Source organism: Ixodes scapularis, unplaced genomic scaffold (assembly GCF_016920785.2).
Source record: "Ixodes scapularis isolate PalLabHiFi unplaced genomic scaffold, ASM1692078v2 PGA_scaffold7__128_contigs__length_106722199, whole genome shotgun sequence".
Classification (NCBI taxonomy): Eukaryota; Metazoa; Arthropoda; class Arachnida; order Ixodida; family Ixodidae; genus Ixodes; species Ixodes scapularis.
Window position 1 is genome coordinate 104,233,001 of NW_024609882.1, and position 12,704 is coordinate 104,245,704.

The following is a 12,704-nucleotide window of genomic DNA, read 5'->3' on the forward strand; positions in this document are numbered from 1 at the left end:
AAGAAACGGCCCAGTGTGAACCAGCCTTAAGTTTAAAAGGCTTGTGATAAAACATTCCAGATGAGCAGACTTCATGATGAATCCTGGGGAGTTCAAATTGATGATTTAATTTCAGTATCCATTGATATTATGTTGTATTTTATCGTGTGTTTGCTTAGTATTGCTTGGAGAAAGATATATATATATATATATATATATATATATATATATATATATATATATATATATCTATATCTATATCTATATCTATATATATAGTCCGGCCTTCCTGACTCCGGCCGGACTCCGGCCGAAACGTCGAAGATTAAATCGTCCGTTGTTGCTGTTTTTCACTAAGGGTTTTTTTCTTCTCAGTTTTATATATATATATATATATATATATATATATATATATCTATATATCTATCTCCCGTAAAATGAAGGTAAATGCTTTAAAACATATTTATTGGACGATGTTCTGAGCGGGGACCGCTGTTCATCAGGTCCTAATGTTGCAGTAAAAGCTGGAAGCTCGCCACTTTGACACGGCGGCAAAAAAAAAAAAAAAATCATTGAGGAAAGGCAGTAAAACAACTTCTCAGGACCAACCATGGGTAGACGAAGGCCGCGGCCAGGGAAGGGGCCCCGCATGCATCCCCAAACAACCTTCCGCTAGGCGCCGTTGGGGCTCGGCAGTGTCCAGAACGAAACAAGGGAATAAAACAAAATCAAGTGAGCCCAAAAGCGCGCCCGGGTGGCCGAGAAGAGCCAGCAGAGACACAGGAGCAGCTTGGGCGCGAACCGAGACGCGCGATGGTTCAAGTTACACACCCAAACACCCCTCTCCACCCCCCCCCCCCCCCCCCCCCCCCACCCAAACACCCACACACTCGCGTGCAAGCATGCCCCCCCCCCCCCCCCTCTTTTCCTCTTCCATTTTCCCTATTTTTATTTTTCGCACCGCCCGCCTCCCCATCTCGCACCCGAGAGCGAAGACATTCCTCGAGGTCGTAATGATGTCCAGCGCAGGGAAAACTCTAGGCAGGGGACTCCGTCTGTTCGTTTTCCCGTCGACGGGGGGGTTCCAAGGAGGTGAACCGCTCTAGATGTAAGCAGCTAAGCAGGCCGGCGCTCTCGTTAATGCCCGCGCGAAGCGTGTTAAATTTTTTAATTAGGTACGATTCCCTTTCCTCCCTTTCGCGTGCTGTACTAAATCCCGATTGAAGTATAGTTACAAATATTTTGTTTATGTGGTGATGATCGAGACGCATATGTTTGGAGAGCGGGAGTTTGGGGAGTGTGTTAAGGTGGGACTTATGATTGTTAAATCTTTGACGGAAGGGGAGATTGGTCTGTCCAATATACTGCGTGTTGCATACGCGGCAGTGCAATAGATAGACAACATTAGCTGAGTTACAGTTATAATTTCCGTTTATCCTAAAGGTGAAGTCCGAATTAGTACTTTTTGTCTCCACGGATTCCGTCATGTGGCTACACACTTTGCACCGCGGCACCCGGCATGGCCGAGATCCCAGGAACTCCTCATGTGTGGTTTTGGATCGTACTAGCATGTCCTTAAGGCTTTTTCCTCGACGGTAGACGACGCGTGGAGCCTGCGGAAAGACAGATTGGAGGCGCTGGTTTTGTGAGAGAATATTAAAATTTTTGCATAGGATGTTGTTGATGTTGGGGAGGTTACTTGCGTAGGTTAGCACTAAATTATACTGATTATTCTCGGAGTTTCGAACGCTTGTTTTGTTAATGGCTGTCGTGCGGTCTAGTTTACTAGCCTTTTCTATAGCATTGTTTATGACGCCTGGAGGATAATTTTGCCTAATGAGTGCTTTCGTTAGATTATCTGCGTTTTGTTTGAAGTCTTTCTCGTTGCTGCATATTCGTTTGTACCTATGCGCCTGAGAATAGGGCAAACCATTTTTGCAGTGGCGGGGGTGGCAGCTATCGTAGTTAAGATATTGTTGCCTGTCCGTGGGCTTTCTGTAGAGTTTAGTGGAAAGTTTGTTATCCTGAATTTCGACGATAACGTCCAAGAAACTAATTGTCCGCTGCGATACGTTGTGGGTGAACCGAATAGACGAATGAGCCGAATTGTATTCCGAAATAAATGTGTTGAGTTCTTCCTCGGTGCCTGTCCATATCATAAAAATACCGTCAATATACCTTTTATAGAAATATGGCTGAATCGGACGATCTGCGAAGAACCGACCCTCCAATTCCGCCATGAAAATGTTGGCATAATTTGGGGCCATTTTTGTGCCCATGGCGGTTCCGCTAATTTGGAGGTAATGTTCATCTTCGAATTCATAATGGTTGCATTCAAGCACGAGTCGTAACAATTTTGTTAAGGACTGACAATCGAGTATTGAAGAGTTTCGGGTGTTCACATACGCTCCAATTACCGCTGCGATGCCGTCATCGTGTAGAATGTTGGTGTACAGCGCAGTTACGTCCAATGTTACCAGAAATGAACCTGTGGGTATGGTTAGCTGGGATATATCCTGGATGAAATGGTTCGTGTCCCTCAAGAATGACGGAAACGTGGGGGGGATTTCCTTAATTATAGTGTCAATAAAACTTGATATTCTTTCGGTTACTGTTCCTATGCCAGACACTATTGGCCTTCCAGGGTTATTCTCCTTGTGTATCTTAGGTAGCGTGTAGAATCGCCCGGGCCTGGGGTGCCAGGGCTTAATGCAGTGGAACATTTTCTTAGTTGTGGCACCGTTGTCTTTCAAGTGGGACAGCGTTTTGAGAACAACGGACTTGATTCGCAATGTTGGGTCACTTGAAAGTTTTTTGTAAAATTTTGGGTATTTAGTTGTCGGAGTCCTTCATTAATGTAGTCCTGCGTATTGAGAACAACTACGGCACCACCTTTGTCGGCTGGCTTAATGACAGTGTCGGTCCTGGAGCCAAGAAGTTTAATGCATTTGTTTTCGGAGAGTGAAAGATCGTACTTCAAAGCCCGTTTTTTCTGAAATGACTCTAAAATTTCCTGCTGTACCACCTCTATGTACATATCCAAGTATTTGTTCCTTTGGTTGCTTGGTGTCCAGTGCTTTTTTGGATTTGAGGGAAGGGGGCAGCCGCCATCACTAGGGCGCTCGTGAAAATATTCTCGGAGACGTAGACTACGGGAGTAGTTGTCCACGTCCTGGTATAACTGGAATTTGTCATACCCTCCGGTTGCAGGGGAGAAGCTGAGGCCCTTCGAAAGAATCGCTACCTCTTCTTGTAAGAGTGTCGTGCTTGACAGATTTACAATATTGCTTCCAATTTCATTCTGTTCAGAGGATGTTTCTCGGCCAGCGAAAGAGGCTGGAGACGCCCGTGCAGCAATGCGTGGGCCCCGAGCACAGGTGTTTATTTTCCTGAGGTGTGAATGCGAAGTTCCCTCGGGCAGTGTGGGATCACCTGATGTTCCTGGTGGGATGCGCCCTTTGTTAATAGAAGACAGTTGCGAGTCAGCGCCTGTCCGTGTGTCACGCTGTGAATGCTGAGAAGAAATGTTGTCACAAACAAATTTTTTTCCTTTAAGGGCCCGAATTTCGCCGATCCGTTTCTGTTCATACCGTTCGAGCTCATCTTTCTCTGAAGTGGCAAGCAAGCCATCTGCCCTCCTTCCCTCCTCCTCCAGCTCCTTCTCCGACGTCATCCTAGTGTGGTGTTGGGTTGTAATATCCATAAGTATTAGCGAAGCCTCAGAAAGGGTGTCGTCCCACCTCTGGCGCTCGTTTGCATTGAAGGTGTTTAGAGACGGCTGGATCGATAATTGAAAGCCCTTCGGGATGTTGTTCTTTCCCATGTAAATTTGAAGTGTCTCCGCATGCATTGCGTGTTGAATCCGTTTATCTATGATTTTGCGAATCTCGAGGAATGTCCTATATATATATATATATATGGGTGGTTTCATCTCAAATCGTGCAGGCAAGAAAGGGTAGAATTTTTAATTTCGCTTAAAAAAATATATGTTATGGCGCCATCTCTAAAAACGCAGTAGCCACACACCGCAAGTTCGTCGGATTTTTTGTTCTCGACTTACAAATTTTAAAAGAGGCCGCAGCGGAAAGCAGTGTTTTTCACATCCGTCGCGAGTTGGATGTTTCGCTCGATCTGCCACCGTGGATTTTCAGTCCACATTATATTAACTTTTTTCAAGCACTCTGTGAGCACATTTAAAACGCCCTAAAACCATGAAATAATTATAGGCGTTTTGCCTTTTTTCTGTTAAAATGCCAAAAACGCCCCCTCGGTTAATTGTTGACGAACTTTGACAAATAAATACTGGTGATCTACTTGGGTTACATCAATATTTTTTATGTCAACGGAGAGGTTTAAACACCGTTTGTATACCCAACGGACGTAAGGCTCTCGTTACTGCGTCTGACACGCCGCAAACATATAGGATGAACACAATCGATGCGCTCTTTTCCCGTGGCACACTCTCCCTACCGCTCTGCCTGCGCTTCTGAGCATCGGCAATAAACGTTTGTCTTTGGATAGTGGCGTTCTTTTAAAGCATTAACTACGTTGTTTAGTTCCTGCTTTCGGAGGCTCTCATTTGAGGACACTGCATTGCAATAAGATAAAAACCTTCTCACCACAGACCGCGTATGTTTCGTTGGGTGGTGGGAATTGTAAGACAAAAAATTACCAGTGTCGCAAGGCTTGTGGTGCACTGCTGTCTCTGTACAGCCGTCACCACCCCGGTGCACAGGTATGTCTAAAAAAGGCAAAACACCATCTTTCTCTGTCTCATATGTAAACTGAATGGCGTGGTGAACGATGTTCAGTGTCGCGTGGAAGTCATGCAGGTTGTCCCTTTTCAAAATTACAAATGTGTCGTCCACATACCTACAATACATCTTAACAGGAAAAGGTAGTGAGCTGAAAACCTGTGTTTCAACATGCTCCATAACCAAGTTTGCCACGGGAACAGAAACAGGACTTCCCATGGGACACCCTTCAATTTGATGATAAATCATATTGGCAAACTGAAGTAGGTTTGGTTCAAGCAAAACCACAATAAAATAAGTCTCTTCTACCAGCAAGGTGTGCCGAATTGAAATCCCTGATAAACTTCAAAAGCTGGTCCTCGGTGTGTTCCCATATTAAAAAAAATGTCAGCACTGTATCGTCTGTAGAAGGAGGGTTGCAGAGGTCTGTCCAAAGGAAATGTTTTTTTCTAGTGTATTCATAAAGGTGTTTGCATAGTTGGGAGCCATTCTGGTGCCCATTACGGTTCCACTGACTTGCGAGAAAAAGTTGTCATTGAATTCAAAGCTATTTTGTTCTAATACAAGGCGGGCAAGTATTGCCAGAGTGCCACAGTCAGGGAGGTCGTGGCGCCTTACGTTCTCGTACGCACCAATCAGCGAGGCAATAGACCTTTTACGAAAGTCAGCGCCTCTAGTGTGGGTTGCACGAACTTGACAAAATCCGCCATTACTGCGTCGTCAAGCATCGAGGGGGTTCAACCTGAACCATTCCGTTGCGTTCGGCAGTGGTGATAGCGTTTGACATGCCAAACCATTGCTGCGTCCCTCAATGTACCCAAAGAGGGCCAAAAGATAAAAAACAACACAAGGCGCGTCTTCTTTTTCTTTCTTTCTTTTTTTTTTTCACGTTAAAAACACCAGTATTCGAAGAAATTGGGTCATGTAGATCCGCGTGGAGTGAGCAACGATCACATTTGGCCTGTCCGCTGCTGCCTCAACGCTTTCTGAAGCTTCGAGCGCGTGCTCACCGCTTCGAAGCATAAAGTTAGCACAAATAAAAATACTCTATAGAGGATAACCCCTGTCCACGCGACATCATTTCGAAATGCATTTGAACTGCACGAGTAATCATGCGATGGATCTCGTAGCTGTGAGCAACTCCTGACCAGTATTCAGAGTTTATTTCTGACAACGTTGCGTTTTGGTGTCCGATCACAAGGTGTGTGAAGTTTCCTAGTAGGTATGGGCACGTAGCTTCGGATAATACCTCGTCCGCACCAGCACTTGCGCTAAAAAAAGAAAAAAAGGCGCACTCCTTGCGTGCTAGCGCAAGGAGTGCTCGCACGTCACGACATTACATAGAATTCGATAGAACATTGTTTTGCGTTCACGACATCGGCATTGCATGGTTGCTCTTGCTAGCACGGAGAGGTGTATTTCGTCGCTTTAATGCCTGTATTTGGAGCTCGTGCTGCAACTTCTAAACATGTTTTCAAGCGCGCGCCCGAGGCGGTATCGGGCCTCCGAGAACGATTTGCTTTGCTTGTCCCCGCAACGTTCTGCTAGAGCTGCTCTTCAAGTGCTTTGACCACATTACCTCGTATTTTGTCCGTGAGCAGAGAACTCACCCGATCACAACCGCAAACGGCACAGCATGCCATACAATACATCACACAGCATATTTGTCTGCCACAACATAAAGTATGGAATGAATGAATGAACGGTTTGTTGTTGGGAATAACACTGGAGAGTAAAACAGACGTGAACATGGGATGCATAGGAGAGTTGGCTTTATTAAGGTCGTTTGAAGAGCTTGGAACAAAACAAATAGGGATAAAGAGACACACCTGTGTCTTGACAGAAGGCTGTTTAAAAACAACCAGTAGAACAGCCCAACGGAAACAAGTTTCTATTGCAAAGTTCCGTCTGCATCGTTTAAGTTATACTACCACATTTTTTCTAACCGCAATATTTCTACTCCCAGGTTTTCTACTTTGGCTTTCCTCTGGCTCCTGAAGCAGCTTGCTTTGATGAGCACTTCGGTGATGGATCTGAAATAATGTGGCGTTCTTGTTTACTTATGTTTACTGCATAGATTGTACAGTGAACAAGCATACTATGTGTTCACCCACCTTTTTTTTCAAATAAGTAAGAGGCATAATCCTAGCAGTGCTCACTATGTGTGAGTAAAAACGCGTCATATATGCGATTATTCGTTTACTAAACGCCGGAAGCTTTTACTATGCCAAAAGTGAGGACTGGTTTGTCCTAACTTTTGAGCTAGCATGCTCGTGCTAATAGTGGACACAAGTCAAACCGTAAACTTGAAACGTGCCGGCACAGAAAGCAATTCAGTCAAAAAGGCGCCTTTGCTAAAAAAAAAACTATGAAGCACGGCTTACAGAGGCGAAGTTCACCGGCACGACACAAGAATGATTCTGTTTTGCTCTCACACCCGCCTCATACTCTTTAGTCCGTACCATGGTGTAGGAAGGTTCTTTAGGTGTGGAGACTCCTCTTTTCGCCCCGTCAGAACGGCAAACACATCATGTCCCCTCCTTTCCTGTTTTCTCCGCCTGCCCCTAGAGGGCGCCAAAACGTTCAGGCCGTCCGGTCGCCGGCCCTCCGCCGGAATGTGGGCTAGTCACCCATTGCTTACGCCGCCTCTAATTGTTTCCAACTCTTTTTTTTTTTTTTTTTTGCAATGGTGAATTGAGCATAAAAGAAATGTAAAAACCAAGGATCCGAATTCGGAAATAGCCAAACATTTGAATCAATGCGCCGACTGCTCTCCAGTCTAGGGAAACATAAACATTTTAGAAAGGGAAAACAACGACATGAAAATATTAGTAAAAGAGACTATCAGGATAAAGACGTCTGCCGAATGCATCAGTCACACGTCCGTCCACTTAAGTACAGAGGCCAAAAAAATTTTGTGGCTGACTGGTTTGAGAGAACCGGGATGACCTAGGGGTGTCGCGGTGTGTGTGTGTTGACAGGGGATCTGTCGGCAGCTTTGTGTTGGCGCTGTCTGAGCCTATTGTTGACTGGATGTACGGAGAGCCTGGGAAAAGGAAGAGGAAAGGGGGTAGAGGTTTTGGGAAAAAGAAGAGAGAAAGGGTGGGACCCCAAATAAAGTTTGTAGCTCCGTTTGAGACTTCCTCCATGTCGTTCTGTGCTTTGTCCTGTTATGAGTCGACGCCCAGTCTGGTCTCTCGGGTAGCATGGCTAACTCGCTGGCTTCCAACCTTTCTCGTGAACAGCGTCCTAGCCAGAAAGTCGGGGAAACAGATCGGGAAATCTTAACAGGACGGAAGACTAGTTTATTTACGTGGTTATATCATGTAACATATTGGCAAAAGGAGCGCATCGAATGGGCAGTGGACAGGTTCTTATATAATACAACTCGGGGTTCTGGAGCTGCCGTGCCATTGGTCGGTTAGTGTCACATTCAAAAGCTGGCCTCGACGTCAGCAACCTCCTCTCGGCCCCGATGCTCGGTCGTTGTTCTCTCCAAATTGAAGGAGCCTCGTAGGGGATCGTCTTGCATGCGGTAGACGCAGACACAACAGACTGCCCATCTGTTCAGGTTCGAATTTTGTCTGGCGTTCTCGTGCAATACAGATGCCTCCGTGGAAGACAGACGCTTCCCGTTTTCGGTCGAGCGTGCAAAAGGGTTCGGACCGCATGAGAATGCGATCTGAACCCAACTGCAAAGGAAAAAGCCGAGATACAAAGAAGCAGTCACGAGAAAAGAAGAAAGAGTCCCGACTGTGCGACTCGTAATGTGGAAAAGAACTCCAAAAGCAGCTATAGAGTGTGTCATACATTAAACAATGTTTTAACTCCTTTTTTTTACAGCGTTTTTCTGTTTTTTTTCTACAGCGTTTTTTTTTACAGCGATTTTTTTTTTAAATTTTTTGTTGAAGTTGGAATGATATTATTATTATACTTATATCAGAAGTGCCATTAATAAAACCGGTTTGCTTTCCTTGACGAGTGTGGTTACGATAAACTTTTGCTGCAATCTGCTACACACAAATTTAAGTGTACTAGCAAAGTGAACCTTTGCGTGCAAAATATGTAACTTCGTGCCAATTCGGCCAGCAGTTCAACTTAACAGGACTCAAAGGCTGCCTTAAAATGTAAAACAATAATCACGTTAACTGCCCCTTATGTTGAAAACAAAATTTTTTTTTAATAGTCTAGTTCAATCAACGGGATGTTGCGAACCCAATATATATATATATATATATATTTTTTAGAAAAGTCATGGGAACGGTGCTTAAAACAATTCAGTTCTAAGTATTATCCGTTAACAAGGTTTGTGTTAATCATCCTTTATTTTTATGCATTCTTTTTTTTTTCTTTCGTTCGCACTCAAGTTATCGTTCACCTGCGGTACAATCAGAGTTTATTAATTTTATAAATGCGTACCGACGTTAGTATTGCGCTACTGAAGAAACAAACGACGGAATGTAAGCTAGACTGGAAATTATCTACAGGAGAGGGATATTTCTTTTTCACTCATAGACTACCGCGTCGGCTGGTATTAGGGAGTTACTCTTGTTTGCCCGTCTTCCATTTTTCGGGTTATGAAAACTTCAGTGTGCTGAGAGAGATGATAGTTGAATGGCCCCATCTACATACCACATTGTACGCGAACCCGTAGCCACCGGAAAGCAAGCTGCACGCCGAGGAGGCAGCTAGCACAGGCGGCCCGGTGCGCTGCCGGATGGCCTGAAACTTACGGCACCATCTGGGGTGGCTCCGTGAAGCGAAGCGCGCAGGGTGTCATTATCTGGTAGCGGCGGAGAGCGGAGTCTCCACACCTAAAAAGCCTTCCTACACTGTGGTCCGTACGCCACTGAGTTTCACAACATTATCTCAAGCTGTGAGAAGGCAACGAGCCGGAAAATATTACATTTCATTTCATCATGCAAAAGAGGCCGAAGAGATGCGCGAGTATTTTAGGCCTCTTTTGGCGTTTCCTTGTGCACGGCGCTGCGGCAGACGGCACAAGTTTGCCTGCATGTAAAAGGCATGTTCACAACGTGATGCGCGCGCTTGTAGCTTTGGGTTGGCTCACTCTTAGGTCTGAACGGGCGACAAGAAAGAACAGTGCTTACCAAAATGATTTGTTGGCCTAGTTGGTTAAACATTACGAAAATTGAAAAGCGCAAAACACAAGGACAAGAGGGAGAGAACACAGGACAAGTGCTTACTCGCAACTGACGTTTTAATTCGGAAGATGAAGAACCCTAACTTTAAATGTTATTGACTATGAAACTGAACGGACACAACTAAGAACATATATCAACTTATCCCCTCAAGCAGACCTCACCCTCGACAAGATAATGGGACCGTGGAGAAACGAAGCCACTGCCACACTTGCGACAAAGTCCCTTTTGCGATTCCTGACCACGACTGGCCTCATCAAGAAACTTTAATGTAAAATAAGTTTATGCTGCCTTTTTGTGTGTGTGTGTGTGTGTCTTTAACTTTCTTCACATCTTTTTACCTCTCTTCCCCACCCTTACCAGAGTAGCCAGTCAGGAGATACCTCCCGGCTAATTTCTCTGGTTTCCTTTTACTCCATCAATAAAAAAAAAAAAATAGAAATATTTATGAGAAAGGAGTGAAAGGATCTGAAAAGACTGAGAATTGAAAAAAAAAAAAAAGAAGGAAATTAGTAAAAACAATAGGAAATGGTGGGCATGATTAAAGTAGCAGTGAAAGAAATGACAGTAAATCTATTAAGAAAAAGAAAGAGGAAGGTAAAGCAAATTAAGAATCTCTAAGGAAAATATTTCATGTACTCTAATTCTTTTGATGACAAAGTCACCGAAGGAGGACTGATGCAGGCGTCTCCTTTGGTCGCAATGACTTCAGCCTCAAGGATTTCTCAAGTTCGCTTACCTGGACGCCTCCTCATGATCCTTGTGCTGGACAGTAGTGGGGCGCATCTACAGTCCCTCACATGTAGAGCGAGATGCCCCGACGGAGAGGATTTTAGAGATAGCGCATGTTGTCTGAGCCTTACGTTGATACATCTTCCCGACTGTCCCACATATACCTTCCCACAGGTGGACGGGATCAAATACACTACCCCGCTGCAACAGTTGACGTATTTGTTGCCATGCCTAACACTGCATTTTTCAGGCTTTGTGCGCGGGGTGTTGACTTTGGGGCAGAGCTTTTTAAGCTTGTTGGGGGCTGAAAACACAACCGGCCCTTCGTATTTAGAGGCAATTCTCTTGAAGTTATGAGAGATGCGGTGTATATAAGGGACGACCGCCTGTCGGCTTCTTCTTTCTCTACTTTTCTTGCTTGTTCTGTTTGGTTTTACCATGCATTCAACGTCAGACAGGGTGGAGGTGGGGTAGCCTGACGCCTTGAGCCTTGATACTTGCGCGTCAAAACTTTCCTTTGCTGAATGAATGCAAGACTTTTTCAGGGCAGCGCTCAAGCAACTAGACACAATGCTCCTTTTGACTAGTTTTGAGTGTGCAGATTCATATTGGAGCATTCGTTTCTTGGATCTAGGTGAATACTTCCAACAGACGTGGTCATTTTGAAAGGTGAGTCGCATATCAAGAAACTGGAGGTTGTTGTTAGTCGGAGTCTCGTGGGTGAAGTTCAATCCTTGGGCCTGACCTAGAAATATGTTCTTGATAATGGTGATGTCGTTTGCTTCAGGTATTTTTGTCATGAGCACAAGATAGTCGTCAACGTATCTGAATATACGTGCGACTGGATAGGACGTCAAATCCTGGAATATGCCCCTGTCACACTTTGAAAGAAAAATGTCACACAAAATGGGAGCTACGCATGACCCGATGCGTAGCTCCCCATTTTTGTGCTTTTTGCACTTTTTAATTTTCGTAACAGTGCTTACCTCAACACTTGAACCGACGCCGGATCAACGTAGGCCTCGGTGACGAACTTGTTGCTTCGGGCAACTTGGCTGCTCGAAGCGAGTGTTGAGGCGTGGTACGTCTCTACCTTACATTTGTTAAAGCTACTCGGAACTGCGGTGAGGTCAGTGCTCCACGGGGAAGGCAAAGTCACTCGCCCTTGAGGACCGTAGCCAAAGGTACCGGGAGTACTGCCACAAGCACCTGCCATCGCTCGCTCCCGAAACGACGCAGTAATGGTGGCGGTTTCGATATCTCGTATTTGCTTGGCTGACTTTCGTAAAGGGTCTAATCCGTCGTCATGGGGGATATTTGTGGAAAGTGAAGAGACGTCTAATGTTACCAGGAAAGTGTCAATTGGAACTACGACCTTTGAGATTTGTGAGAGAAAGTGTTTAGTGTCCTTTAGAAAAGAATCAAATGTCAGTGGAATTCCACTAATAAGGCGGTCTATGAAACTTGAGATAGGTTCAGTTAGTGTACCCGTGCCAGAAATAATGAGGCGGCCCGGGTTTCCCTCTTTATGTATTTTTGGGAGCATATAGGAACCTTTAGGATATTTTGGTTGGAGAGGATCAAAAATTGGCGTTGATATTTTGCCCCCATCTTTCAGGTCGGTGAGTGCGTTTAGAACAATGGCGGAATGTGCTTTTGTAGGATCATGTTCGAGTGCGTGATAAAATGACATGTTTCACAATTGGCAATGACCTTCCTCTAAGCCAGGGGTCTCAAACTCACGTTAGGAGCCGGGCCGCATCCAGGAATCCTAGGTTCGCAAGGGCCGGCACGTCGGAGCGGGGGTGGGGGGTAGGATTTGCAATTGTCGCCATTCGGAAGTGTGTGACGTCCGGTTCCTGATTTTGGCCAACACGGGGTTCATGCCAGATACCACCACCGCTTTTGACAACAGTCGAAATCTGCACCAACCATGCTACAATTCATTGCCGCAAAGTTTACCTGCGTAAATCATGTTGCAATTTGCAGTATTACAAAGATAATGTCCAAAACAATCTATGAAAGCCGAAATATATTTATTCATATGAACCACAAATATGGGAGCTAAAATTTTATG